Source organism: Rutidosis leptorrhynchoides, chromosome 4 (assembly GCF_046630445.1).
Source record: "Rutidosis leptorrhynchoides isolate AG116_Rl617_1_P2 chromosome 4, CSIRO_AGI_Rlap_v1, whole genome shotgun sequence".
Lineage (NCBI taxonomy): Eukaryota > Viridiplantae > Streptophyta > Magnoliopsida > Asterales > Asteraceae > Rutidosis > Rutidosis leptorrhynchoides.
The window spans coordinates 561216560-561232419 of NC_092336.1; the positions used below are offsets into that span (position 1 = coordinate 561216560).

Genomic DNA, 15860 nt, shown 5'->3' on the forward strand with positions numbered 1-15860 from the left:
TATTTTTTGGTTTTTGACAGTTTTCTTTTATTTGTAAATTAACTCTCATGCTTTGACTTTATGCGAAGTTTTTCAAATTATATAACTAATTGTGGTGTTTGTGTGATTAATCTCTTTCATGTATTTTAGGTGATCTGTGAGAGATTTGATAAGGACCAAAGTGGAAATATTGATTTAGAAGAATTAAAAGATGCACTCTACAGTTGAAGGTTATGCAATTTCACCCTATTTTTACAGCTATTGAATTCAAAATACGATGACCAAAGCGGAGGAGGGTCTGTCTATCTTTTGACAGTTTTGTCGAGTAAGACTATTTTTACGTACTTACCATATTAGTTGTATATACATTTACAGTTAAGAACCAAGACTATTTTTTGATTCGTTCCAACATAGTGGGCCTTATTTATTTGTTTATCGTTCAATACCGCAGGAGTAGTTGTTGTGTTGGTTATAGGTAAGTGGTGATGGGCATGTTTCTCATCTATTCGTTGTTACATATCAAGATGGAACGGGTTTTATTTTTCATAAAAGTTAAATTGTTCCGGTTTGATATCACACAGAAGAATTCACTGTTGTCGGGTAACTTTTCAACAATTTAAATATCATTAGTCTTTAACAGCTCGTGAGCGATGGTTTTCAAATATCATACATAGAGTTGCTACCATGGTTTTTAAATTTCATTAGTCCACCCAGATACAATGCTACTTTTTGAAACTATTTCCTTCTTCTACACTGACATTGACTTCGTGATATCATTTACTTCAGTCACAAACATGATAGTGCCTAATGATTTATGTCAAACGGGTTCATAAGAGCATAGTTATAAGGGAAATGGGTTAAACTAATTAAAGCCTCCCGAAGTCTAATAAGTCAAATTTGACCCATATTAAAATGCCCCATTTTAAACCATTACCCATATGAGAACTGGATGGTCTGATCCAATTATATTTTATTTCAACACAGTTGAAGTTAGTATTCTTAATACATTACAAAAGCTCTATTTGCATTGGTTCATGGACATTCAGTTAGGATAAGAATTATATGCTAATATGTTTGTTACTTTCAAACTAGACTCGCCTATACTTATATCTATATCTCATATGGTTATTGAACAGATTAATATAGATTTCCTGTATTAATACCAATAATAAGTTTGATTATGGAGTACATGTGTAACTGTGGGACGGATGAGCCAACGCTTTTGTTCAATTGCATTTTCAAGATTGTAGGTGTAACTCTTACTCTTAATTATCATTTTCAAGATTGTAGGTGTAACTCTTACTCTTAATTATTTACATTATCCCTTCTTTTAGAGTGAAAAAAAATAAAAATTTGCTTATTCTATACTTATTAATGCTCCATTTTATGATATTGCATGTTTAGGTGGAATCTTTAAAGCAACAACTTTACAAGAAAGTAAACTTAATGTTACCAATGAATGACTTTTTTTTGGCGGCTCAATGTCTAAAAACGTATGATTGACTCTGAAGGTTTGCTTTGAGTTTCTGAAATTATGAATTTTGATTGAAACTTAATGTTGTTTGTGAAGAAGCTAAATGTTCCTTTTTAGTAGAGTATATTGGTAGACTTATTTTGTATGTTCAATTTTTTTACTACAAAATTTATTTCATTAGTATGTACAGTTCCTTAAAATGTATTATTACATATGAAACAGTTATTATAATAAAAGAAGGGCCGTTTTAGTAATTTTACTTTTTAAGTTTTCAAATAATCTGAATTTTCCAAACACTCAAGAACTAATTATTACGTTATCAAACAACATAATAAAATCCAAACACCGTTCATCAAAATTACGTTTTGATACAGCTGATTATTTGATTATGATGATCTAAAACACATTATCTATTTTTAAAACGCAAATCCAAACACCCCCTAAAATAATACAACAACAACAACAACAACAAAACCCAATACCACATGAGTGGTGTATGGGGTATGTGATATGTAGACAATCCTTCCCCTATCCGCGAATAAAGACAAGTCATTTTTCCACCCATAGTGACAAGAGTAGAGAATGTCATCCCTCTCTTTATTTGACGGATAAAGAGATTGCTTCCGAGAGGACCTCCGGCCTTTAAGTAGGAAAAAGTTTAAAAAAAATAAAAATAATAATAGACGCCATGAAAATGGTAGAAATCAAATTTCCATGGGTATTAAATCCTGCCTGGAATTTAATTTAGGCTCTAAGAGTCAGTCAAGTCGCAAATAAATCGACGATTGATGTCGACTCAATAGAGCCGTGACAACCATTAAAATAATATTCAAATATAATTATTATTGAAAAAAATAGTTACCCCATTGAGTTTCGTTTCTATAATAGACGCTGATTATAGTTCGTCTTCTACGATTTACGTTCCTTCTCAGATTCGTATTAAGAAGTTGATTTCTGAAAGGGGGTCAGTTCGTTTAAACCCTAGATGTGAGGCTGTATCTGACCGAAATGACGTCATTGCACCTCAAATTAAACCATCTAGTAGTAGTATTACTGCTCTCGAAGCTCTTAAAATCTCTTCTGCAGATAGTAAGTTCTTCATTTCTTATCATTATTGTCTATTTAAAATATCCATAAATTCACAAGTTTTGCTCCGTGAATGTGTTCTAAATGTATTATGTAAAATTTTTCATCTTACAATTTTGTGTGCTTATGCATCCGATATTCTGCTCATATTATAGATATATGAAATGGAATATGAATGTGATATTTTCTTTCCCAATCTTTACCCTATGTGGCTGTGTTTGTGTGTGTGTTACATTATACTCCGTATTATGGTTTTAATTATGTTGTAATTGTAAAGAATGGATAAAGCAACAGCAACACAAACTTATGAATCAAAATCAGTCACCAAGAAAGCATCAACGATCAATCGGTGTACCAACAGAAACAAATACAACGTGTGCCAAGATTAAGTACCAAGATTACAAGCATAAAAGAACAATACTAGTAGCCGGTTCAAACAATTGATCAAAGAGATTTGGATTTTAGGGATTGAGTAGGAAGAAGATGACAATCGACTGCAGTTTCTGAATGTGTGTGTCATATTCCAACCCTAATCAGACAGCCATATAAATAAAGTATCGAAAATGCAGAAAGCCCCCCTCCATAAAAGGCAAACGAACAGCAGCACCCTTAAACTTTAGCACATGAGCAAAAAGGCCCTCAAGCATAGGAAAAGACAGCACCACCAATCCTTACACAAACAACAGAAAAACCACATTAAGTTAGAAATGAGAAATAGTAAGAAATAAGCTTGATAATTTAACATCCCCCCTCAAGCTTATTTTAGAACATGTCAACAAGTCCCAACCCTTTTGAAAGGAGATTATGCTGAGCAGTACCCAACCCTTTAGTTAAAATATCTGCAAGTTGATTTGCAGACTCAATTTTTTTAGTTCTGATTAAACCAGAAGTAACTTTATGTCTTATAAAATGTAGGTCAATGTCAAAGTGTTTGGTTCTGTCATGAAAGACAGGGTTGGCTGCAATTTGAATTGCAGAGCTATTGTCACAGAACAGGGTAATGAGAAGATTGACTTTAATATTAAAGTCAAGTAGAAGGTTTTTTAACAACACAATTTCACAAGCAGTGGACCTCATGACCCTATATTCAGCTTCAGCTGAGGACCTGGAGATGGTAGCTTGTTTTTTGCTTTTCCAAGAGACAAGTGACCCACAAAAGAACACAAGATATCCAGTAACAGATTTCCTGTTTAGCTTGCACTTTGCCCAGTCAGAGTCACAGTAGGCATGCAGGGAATACCCCTTGCCTTTCATCATTTGAATACCCTTGCCAGGAGCACCCTTTAGGTACCTTAGAACCCTAAAGGCAAGGTCAAAGTGAGATTGCAGAGGGGCATGCATGTATTGACTGAGCACCTGGACAGTAAAGGAAATATCAGGCCTAGTGAGAGATAAGTAGATTAATCTCCCAACAAGCTTTTGATACTCAGTGAGATTGGTAATGGGTTTATCCTTGTCACTAGGTTCACATGCCACACATAAGTTTTGTTCAATGGGGGTTGACACAGGTTTACACCCAAGCAGCCCATAGTCATTTAGAAGATCAAGGCAATACTTTCTTTGAGACATGCATATACCATCATTATTTTTCAGAATTTTAATACCAAGGAAATATTTCAGTTTTCCCAAGTCCTTAATCATAAATTTGGATTTTAAAAAGTTTTTGACTTGGTCAATTTCATCAGGGTTGTTCCCAGTGATCACAATATCATCCACATAAACAAGCAGGGCAATAAACACATTATCATTATTCTTCACATACAAAGAGTAGTCAGATTCACTTTGAGTGAAACCATTTTCAACCAAGGCAGAGTTCAACTTCTCATTCCATTGCCTTGGTTCTTGTTTAAGCCCATATAAAGACTTGGACAGTTTGCACACTTTGGTTTTATCAGAATCACTGTAGTATCCTTTAGGCAAAGTCATGTAAACATCCTCATGAAGGTCACCATAGAGAAAGGCATTGTTAACATCAAGTTGGTACAAGGGCCACCCATTTTGAACTGCAATGTTAATAATGTAGTGAGCCGAACTTTTCCATGTTTATATATATTAAATGAAATTGTTATTTACATGATTAAGTGTTTCCAACATGTTAAGCAATCAAACTTGTTAAGACTTGATTAATTGAAATAGGTTTCATATAGACAATTGACCACCCAAGTTGAATGGCGATTCACGAACGTTAAAACTTGTAAAAACTATTTGATGACATATATATATGGATATATATATTGTTAACATGATATTATGATAAGTATGTATCTCATTAAGTATTTTAACAATGAGTGATATACATAAAAATGAGTTTATTGAATTAAGAAACTTGAAACGATATATATAACGATTATCGTTATAACAATGTCTTACTAATTACATATGAATCATTTTAAGATATTGATACACTATATATAAACATGATAAATGATAAGTAAGCATAGCATGAAGTATATTAACAATGAACTACATATGTGAAAACAAGACTACTAACTTAAGGATTTCGAAACGAGACATATATGTAACGATTATCGTTGTAACGACATTTAAATGTATATATATCATATTAAGATATATTAATATATCATAATATCATGATAATATAATAATTTAACATCTCATTAGATATAATAAACTTTGGGTTAACAACATTTAACAAGATCGTTAACTTAAAGGTTTCAAATCAACATTTACATGTAACGACTAACGATGACTTAACGACTCAGTTAAAATGTATATACATGTAGTGTTTTAATATGTATTCATACACTTTTGAAAGACTTCAAGACACTTATCAAATTACTTCTACTTAACAAAAATGCTTACAATTACATCCTCGTTCATTTTCATCAACAATTCTACTCGTATGCACCCGTATTCGTACTCGTACAATACCCAGCTTCTAAATGTATTTACTATTTGTATATACACTCCAATGATCAGCTCTTAGTAGCGCATGTGAGTCACCTAACCATATGGGAACCATCATTTGGCAATTAGCATGAATGATTACACAAAATTACAAACTAATGGAGCCTATATGGTGACTCCATTTTCACGTGAATGAACACACACATATACACTTTCATTTTGCAACTTACATGCATCAAACTACTCTCTTTCAAGTGTTCTTCCATTATTCTAAGTGTTCTTCATCATCTTCATCAAAATCTAGCTCAATCTAGTTCATAAATCCATACATAAACCAAGTTATAAAACAACTACTCAAGAACACACCAACAACACTTCTAAGTTTGCTAGCTTAATTCCAATCTTGCAAATCCACTTTGAGTGATCATCCAACTTCAAGAAATCTTTATTATTTATAGTAAGATATCTTTCTAATACAAGGTAATACTCATATTCAAACTTTGATTCAATTTCTATAACTTTAACAATCTTATTTCGAGTGGAAATCTTACTTGAACTTGTTTTCATGTCATGATTCTACTTCAAGAACTTTCAAGCCATCCAAGGATCCTTTAAAGCTAGATCTATTTTTCTCATTTCCAGTAGGTTTATCCACAAAACCTGAAGTAGTAATGATGTTCATAACATCATTCGATTCATATATATAAAACTACCTTATTCGAAGGTTTAAACTTGTAATCACTAGAACATAGTTTAGTTAATTCTAAACTTGTTCGCAAACAAAAGTTAATCCTTCTAACTTGACTTTTAAAATCAACTAAACACATGTTCTATATCTATATGATATGCTAACTTAATGATTTAAAACCTGAAAACACGAAAAACACCGTAAAACCGGATATACGCCGTCGTAGTAACACCGCGGGCTGTTTTGGGTTAGTTAATTAAAAACTATGATAAACTTTGATTTAAAAGTAGTTTTTCTGGGAAAATGATTTTTCTTGTGAACATGAAACTATATCCAAAAATCATGGTTAAACTCAAAGTGGAAGTATGTATTCCAAAATGGTCATCTAGACGTCGTTCTTTCGACTGAAATGACTACCTTTACAAAAATGACTTGTAACCTGTATTTCCGACTATAAACTTATACTTTTTCTATTTAGATTCATAAACTTAAGTTCAATATGAAACCATAGCAACTTGAATCACTCAAAACGGATTTAAAACGAAGAAGTTATGGGTAAAACAAGATTGGATAATTTTTCTTGTTGTAGCTACGTGAAAATTGGTAACAAATCTATATTAATCATATCCTAGCTAACTCATATTGTATTATACATGTATTCTAATATATTATGTAATCTTGGGATACCATAGACACGTATGCAAATGTTTTGACATATCATATTGACCCATGTATATATATTATTTGGAACAACCATAGACAATCTATATGCAGTAATGTTTGAGTTAGCTATACAGGGTTGAGGTTGATTCCAAAGATATATATACTTTGAGTTGTGATCTAGCCTGAGACGTGTATACACTGGGTCGTGGATTGATTCAAGATAATATATATCGATTTATTTCTGTACATCTAACTGTGGACAATTAGTTGTAGGTTACTAACGAGGACAGCCGACTTAATAAACTTAAAACATTAAAACGTATTAAAAATGTTGTAAATATACTTTGAATATGCTTTGATATATATTTACATATTTGTTATAGGTTCGTGAATCGACCCGTGGCCAAGTCTTATTTTCCGACGAAGTGAAAATCTGTGAAAGTGAGTTATAGTCCCATTTTTACTATCTAATATTTTTGGAGTGAGAATACATGCAGTTTTGAAAATGATTTACAAAATAGACACAAGTATTGAAACTACATTCTATGTTGAATCGTTATACCAGATATCGCCCTTGTTGAACTTGGTAGCCTAAAAATTGGTGTTTATTATAATTGCCACCAATTGACGTGAATCCTAAAGATAGATCTATGGGCTTTGACACGCGCCAGTCAGAGAATTTGAACTGCTTTAGTACTTCGATATTTATATATGGGGATATTCTAGATGCATTTGTTAATGTCGGTTACCAGGTGTTCAACCATATGAATGATTTTTATGCAGATTCATGTTATTGAAAGATGAAATCTTGTGGTCTATTATTACAATTTGATATATAGGTTAAACCTATAACTCACCAACATTTTTGTTAACGTTTAAAGCATGTTTATTCTCAGGTGATTATTAAGAGCTTCCGCTGTTGCATGCTAGTTTATGGACAAGAGTTGAAGTCAGCATGCTTGTATTATATTGTTTAAAAACTGCATTCGAAGACATATATATTGTTGTGTAATATTATTGTAAACCATTATGTAATGGTCGTGTGAAAACGCTATATTTTAGATTATCATTACTTGATAATCGTCATAATATTTTAAAGGTTATGGTTTGTTTTAAAAATCGAATGCAGTCTTTGAAAAACGTCTTATATAGAAGTCAAAATCTCGCAACGAAATCAATTAATATGGAACGTTTATAATCGATATGAACGGGACATTTCAGTTGGTATCAGAGCGTTGGTCTTAGAGAACCAGAAAATTGCATTAGTGTGTCTTACCGAGTTTGTTAGTGTAACGACCCGGAAATTTCCGACCAAATTTAAACTCTAATCTCTATATGGTTCCGACACGATAAGCAAAAACCCTAAAGTTGACCCGCATTTTTTTTCGATCGTTCTATACTTATAAGATTAATATTTACATAAATTAAAACTTACCAACATGATAAGTAATCCAAATTGTCGAGATTTATATTTCCGAAAAGAGTTTTACACAACGTTTGACCGTCTAGTTTGACCGACGATATCACGAACTATACAATATATGATAATTATACATTTGCGTATATATATGTATATATACATATTTAACATGATTAATGAATGTTTTAATATCTTATTTTGTATCAAAAACTATAAGTTATAAGTATATTTTGAAACTACTAACTTAAGTTTTCAAAACGATAACTATACGTAACGTTATTTGACATAAATACTTAAGACTTATAATGTTTATACATATATCGTATAAGTAATGTATTTACTCACTTTTAAGACTTAAATACATAAAATCATATAAGTGTATTCACAAAAGATAGCTATATTTGAATCCTCATTCCATTTTTCACAAAATTTCTATACGTATATCTAGAGTATTTGTACTCGTATCATACCTAGCTTCTATACGTATTTACTATTGGTATATACACATCAAATCACCACCTAACCAGCCCTTGTTACTACCCTAGGTATAAGGTAATTGCTTTTGTATTATTGTTTGACAAATACATAAGATTACAAACTAAAATTTTGTCATGTTATCCTTAAAGATCACATTTTTAGGAGTATATATGTATCATCATTTTGATTCATTTACTACTTCAATCTCCTAGCTAAAACACACACACTTATAACCCTTAAACACCTTCAACAATTCAGTAAAGTTCTAAGAAGATCTAGCTTCAAAAACCTTACATAAACACCATAAGAAAACCATACAAAAACACTTCAAGAAAACCTTCCAAGAACACCAACTTACTTCCAATCTTTCATCCACTTCTATCACCCTTTTAATTCTAGCTTCTTACTCCTCTTTTACAGCAAACTTATCCAAGGAACTTGAGGTAGAATCTATGTTCATAACCTTGTTCGATTCATATATATATAGCTATCTTATTTTGTGGTACAAAAGTTTAACAACAAGAACATAGTTTGAATGTTTTCAAACTTGTTTGCAAACTAAATAGATCCTTCTAACTTAACTTTTAAAATACTTCAAGACCTGTAATATAACTTAAATATATGCTAATTTAATAAGGTAAAACTTGGTTTTTCAAAGTATAAGTATTTTTAGAAAAATGGTCATTAAATGATTTTTTTTTTTGTAACAAAATGTTTAACTTCATATGTTTCACTAATGTTTCACTTATGCCGTATGATTTTGAATACAAACCAAGGTATTTACAGTTCATAGTCTTAAAGAAGAACTCGATCCAAGAAGATGGCAATTTGAATCAACGAAAACGGACTTGTAACGAAGAAACTATGACCGAAACAAAATTGGTTATCCTAGATCATTTCAACTACGGGATCAATTGGAAAAAAAGATATAAATCACATATTTCTAAGATAACATGATATTTTATATATATGTACTCATAATTCAATTTCATATGGTTCAGGATCACCCGTAAACAACACGAGAAAATTAATCATAAGATCCCATGATTGTACGCAACACATCATTTGACAACACCGGTACTTTATGTACGCAACACGTCATTTGACAACACCGGTACCATGGGTCAAGATTAATCTCGACCAACACATATACGATGGGGTTTTATGGGAGTTTTATTTATTTCGTTGGGGGTTTATTTATTGCGGGTATATTAAACATCTAAAAATGAACCATTAAAATTGAATTACTAACATCGAAACGCTAACTACGGACTAAGGAATTATTCAAAGTATTAAAAGTATTATAAATATATATACGAGATGTTTGTTTAAAATGAAAATATATTGATATATTATATATGGATAGGTTCGTGATGTCAACCGGAAGACCAAGTCAAAAATATATATATCTTCGAGACAACAGTGAGTATATAGTCCCACTTTTAAACTCTAAATATTTCGGGATGAGAATACATGTATTTTATGTTTTACGATATGGACACAAGTAACTGAAAAATATGTTCTACGTTGAGTTGTACCACTGGCATACTTCCCTGTAGCTTGGTAACTAATATTTACAGCGGTATTGTAAACGCGAATCCTGTTGATAGATCTATCGGGCCTGACAACCCCAACCGGACTGGACGACCAGTATTCAACGGTTGCACAGTACTTCGTTTCGTGACTACACTTGGTACAGTGTAGTAAGATTTCATATTAAAGGGAATATGCGACGTGATTAATTGTTAAGTATGGTTACCAAGTGCTCAACCACTTAGAATATTTTTATTAAAATGTTTATATATGAAATCTTGTGGTCCATCGTTATATCGCTGCTAGCATCAAACCTATATATCTCACCAACTTTATGTTGACGTTTTAAAGCATGTTATTCTCAGGTATGAATTAAGACTTCCGCTGTGCGTTAGCTCATATTAAGGATACTAGTTGGGACCATTTAAGCCATGATACAAGAACGTTGCATTCGAGTCATTGAAGATCATTAAAGACATTTATTAAGTAAATGACAGTTTAGGTCATTTGGATATCGAGAAATGTTTGACGAGTTTATTAATTTTTTTATGTAAAGATAGATTGCCTTTTAAGAATAAATGCAACGTTTGTAAAATGTATCATATAGAGGTCAAGTACCTCGCGATGTTATCAACTGTTGTAATTCATTTGTAATCAATATGGACATCGTCCGGATGATTAGTTTCGGATCCTTTCAGTTGGTATCAGAGCGTTGGTCTTAGCGAACCAGGCCTTGCATTAGTGTGTCTAACTAGTAGTTGTTAGGATACATTAAGTGAGTCTGGACTTTGACCGTGTCTGCCTGTCAAAAGTTTTGCTTATCAATCCTAGTCGGAAATCATCTGCTTATCATCCTTAGGGAACTGCCTGCTTATCATTCTTAAGTCTAGACACGTCTTACTGCATTTAGTGCATCGATAGTGTATAGACAAAATTCATATCTTAGCGTATCTGTTACTATAGACATTGCCTGACGTATTTCAAAGATTCTCCGTAATTCATGGGATTTTGATATTATATATACATATGTAAATTATGTATTGAAGAGTACCAAACCCAACTCCTATAATCTATTCCAAACCAAAAATTCACTTCTCCGACTATACAAGATGGATTCTTCATCCAGTTCGAATTCCTCCGACTTCGATAGCTACGCCGATATGGATTTCCATTCGAGCTCCGAGAACAGCGTCACCGGAATGGATCAACCAATTTCCCATCATCTATTTTGGATGAATTGGGGATGGGTTCGTAATATACTAAATCTCTGGAGGCAAGAAGAAGGTGATCCATTCCATCCACCAAATTGTCCTCTTAACGATGAACCTGAAGCACTTACCGGTGAACCTATTCGAAACACCATTTTCTCGCTCATTTCTAGAGTATCTCGTCATGATTACATACTATCCCATATTTCGAATCTTGTTCATTCGCTCGTTCCAACCGTCAATCATCCCGGTATAATAGAAGAAGTCAACGAGCTTCGCGCTCGGGTAGTGGCTTTAGAAAATACGGTGCGAAGGTTACAAACACCAGCAGCAGCACCAGCAGCATAATCTATACCACCATCATCAACGCCGACAGTACTCTTGTCACCCCCAAAATCTCAACATCACAATCTGTATCTCGAATATCAACATCACACGACTCAATATCTGTACTTCGAGTATGATCTTCGTTCTATATATCGTTCTACATCGATTATCTTCGCTTTACGTATCGTATGACGATTATGTAATTTCTAAAGTCTTAGAGATTATGTAATCTAGAATTAACGATAAATCAAATGAGTTTATTATCTTATTGACTCATTAAATCTATGATTATCTCTGAAGAAAATATATATGCAAGTATATTTTCATAAAGATAGTAATTAAAAATTCCTTCGTACAAACTAATAATGATGAAAATATTTTAACGGGTGGGTAGTACCCGAGGAATATTTAGAATTCACATTAATAAGTTATATTGTACATTCTTGAATCTGATTCAACGGTCATTTGTTATTTTACTTACAACCATCGATATACGTATCCGTTCACCCCAGAATAACCATTTCCATTTAAATTTCATATTTGAATTTTTTTTTACCTATCCAAATCCAACAAGTGGCATAAAGAAGAAACATTGGACAATTAAAATGAAATAAAATGTTGATTATAACATATGAAACTAAACAATTCTTCAATTTTGCCACTTGATTTCATCCTAAACCTCATTTGTACTTCGACAATTATAATCCTCATTCAAATCTTTTCATGATTCTTGAAAACACCTCGATCGAGAAGTTGAACCAGCCGCACCTCGTTTACGGAAGAAAGATTTATGCATACAGTGATGCACCTGAAAAATTTTCGAAACCGAAGTTATAGTTAAAACGTATCCGCGTCGAATTCCTTATCATTCATTATCAAAAACAATCATACGATTCCTTTTCAAGAAGCTAATTTTGTCACAGCTCCACTTCGACTTCTCAGTGAGACTACTCCTATTATAATCTCGATATTTATACTTTGTCCTTTCGACGTTGTTACCGGAGAACCTTTTTCACAACATCATCAGCAGACGTACCAGCAACTCGTTATCTCTTTGGCGAAACCCGCAATCAGTATTTTGAAAATCTCGTAGAAATTCTCCCAGTTATACCGAGAACGACTATCCCTAAGAATTACATTTTTCGAATGTGAAGTTCTGAAAAACATCCTGGACTGTGAAGTAGTTCTTGAAATGCTGAAGAAGCAGAAAAAAAAAGAAAAAAAAAAAAAAAAAAAAACTGTAAACGACTTTAACAGTCAAAAGTTTAATGATGAAGTACATTGTATTGGTAAAGCTTAGAAAAAGAGGAGAGTTGGAACTGGAAAATGGATTGAGCAAAGTATGAAGGAGGATGTAGATAAATCACAAGAACTGAATCTGCTTTCAAAGGATTCAAACGATTCAGTGCTTGCTGAAACCATTAGTAAAAAAAAAAACCTACCCCTTATCCTAAACCTTTCCCGATGATATTCTTCATCATCATCTTATCTTAGATATTATAAGATATCTTCATATCTTTTGTTATACATATCCTCCATATTTCTGGAGATATTCTCACAACTGTTCTTATCCAAAATCATGTATTTCTCCGTAATATCTGCGTTACAATATAAAAGAAACTGTGTTAGTTTCTAAGTTCTAAAACCTTCAAGTTTAAAATAGGAATGTTTTGAAGTAGTGTTGGGAACTGATACATGAATTAGTATAATATAATGAAACTTGATCAACTTCATTATATTACAGTAAGTCATGTTAAGTTTCTAATGGAATGTGATGATTCACAGTACCGTCATCATGTGCCATGTTACACGGCTCTTACATTCTATCAAGTCTCCAAACATATTAGAACGTATCACCTTGATAGTTCTATTTTTCTGGAATATTCGAGTAATTTAACGAATCAAGATCGTGCCATTACAATTTTATTCTAAAACCAATAGCTAGGTTCATTCCAAATTTTATACCTACGAATTCCGAACTATTGATCGCTTGACTCAAGGACGGGAAGAAGAAACGAAGGGACAAAGTCCCAAAATAGAAATTGGGGTATAGATCACAGCAAATAGGAGAGAATATTAACTATGGATGACAATGATTATGGAAAACAGAAGCAGGAGCATCGAAGTATAAGGAAAGATATCAAACCCAACAACCACCCAGAAACTACAAACCATGTATATCAATACGTATGGCGACGTAAAGACACGGGAGAATTAGAAACATTATAATTCCAAGAAAATCATAAAAGTGAATAGATTCTTCTGGCGGTAGATGGAAGAGAAGAATGAAAGATATAAAAGTTAGAAGTATAACAAAAATCAGAACGGGATGAAGCATTTCAAAGGATACCTTAAAGTAGGAATTAAGGAGAAAGAGTAGAAGATGCGAGTTGTGAAAAATAAGGAAACGAAGGGGTGGATTTATAGTGAAATATCCGACAGAGAAATCGAAACAGATTACCGCATTAAATCAAAGAAGATTCTGATCGCCGAATAACCAAATCTTATTACGTAAGATTTTTCCTAAATCCCTTAAATCCCGGAAATCAATTCTAAACCACGTCATCGATTAAAAACGATTCCATATTTACTCATTTCATTTTTTTTTTGTGATAGCTTCGCTCGTGCGTCTCACATAACCAAATCGTTTTATCTAAATCTTTCAATAATGATAAAATTTCATTATTACCTCATATTCGTCATGAAAACATTCCTATGGTTATTTATGACAACCTCTACCAAATTTCGAGGACGAAATTTCTTTAACGGATGGGTACTGTAACGACCCGGAAATTTCCGACCAAATTTAAACTCTAATCTCTATATGGTTCCGACACGATAAGCAAAAACCCTAAAGTTGACCCGCATTTTTTTTCGATCGTTCTATACTTATAAGATTAATATTTACATAAATTAAAACTTACCAACATGATAAGTAATCCAAATTGTCGAGATTTATATTTCCGAAAAGAGTTTTACACAACGTTTGACCGTCTAGTTTGACCGACGATATCACGAACTATACAATATATGATAATTATACATTTGCGTATATATATGTATATATACATATTTAACATGATTAATGAATGTTTTAATATCTTATTTTGTATCAAAAACTATAAGTTATAAGTATATTTTGAAACTACTAACTTAAGTTTTCAAAACGATAACTATACGTAACGTTATTTGACATAAATACTTAAGACTTATAATGTTTATACATATATCGTATAAGTAATGTATTTACTCACTTTTAAGACTTAAATACATAAAATCATATAAGTGTATTCACAAAAGATAGCTATATTTGAATCCTCATTCCATTTTTCACAAAATTTCTATACGTATATCTAGAGTATTTGTACTCGTATCATACCTAGCTTCTATACGTATTTACTATTGGTATATACACATCAAATCACCACCTAACCAGCCCTTGTTACTACCCTAGGTATAAGGTAATTGCTTTTGTATTATTGTTTGACAAATACATAAGATTACAAACTAAAATTTTGTCATGTTATCCTTAAAGATCACATTTTTAGGAGTATATATGTATCATCATTTTGATTCATTTACTACTTCAATCTCCTAGCTAAAACACACACACTTATAACCCTTAAACACCTTCAACAATTCAGTAAAGTTCTAAGAAGATCTAGCTTCAAAAACCTTACATAAACACCATAAGAAAACCATACAAAAACACTTCAAGAAAACCTTCCAAGAACACCAACTTACTTCCAATCTTTCATCCACTTCTATCACCCTTTTAATTCTAGCTTCTTACTCCTCTTTTACAGCAAACTTATCCAAGGAACTTGAGGTAGAATCTATGTTCATAACCTTGTTCGATTCATATATATATAGCTATCTTATTTTGTGGTACAAAAGTTTAACAACAAGAACATAGTTTGAATGTTTTCAAACTTGTTTGCAAACTAAATAGATCCTTCTAACTTAACTTTTAAAATACTTCAAGACCTGTAATATAACTTAAATATATGCTAATTTAATAAGGTAAAACTTGGTTTTTCAAAGTATAAGTATTTTTAGAAAAATGGTCATTAAATGATTTTTTTTTTTTGTAACAAAATGTTTAACTTCATATGTTTCACTAATGTTTCACTTATG

The 15860-nt window shown here is 32.2% G+C and overlaps 1 pseudogene; it reads left to right on the top strand.

Annotated features, from left to right (window-relative positions):
- Positions 1 to 256: 256 nt before the first annotated feature.
- LOC139842731 (glutamyl-tRNA reductase 2, chloroplastic-like) overlaps positions 257 to 15860 on the top strand; it is a 116281-nt pseudogene continuing 100677 nt past the window's right edge.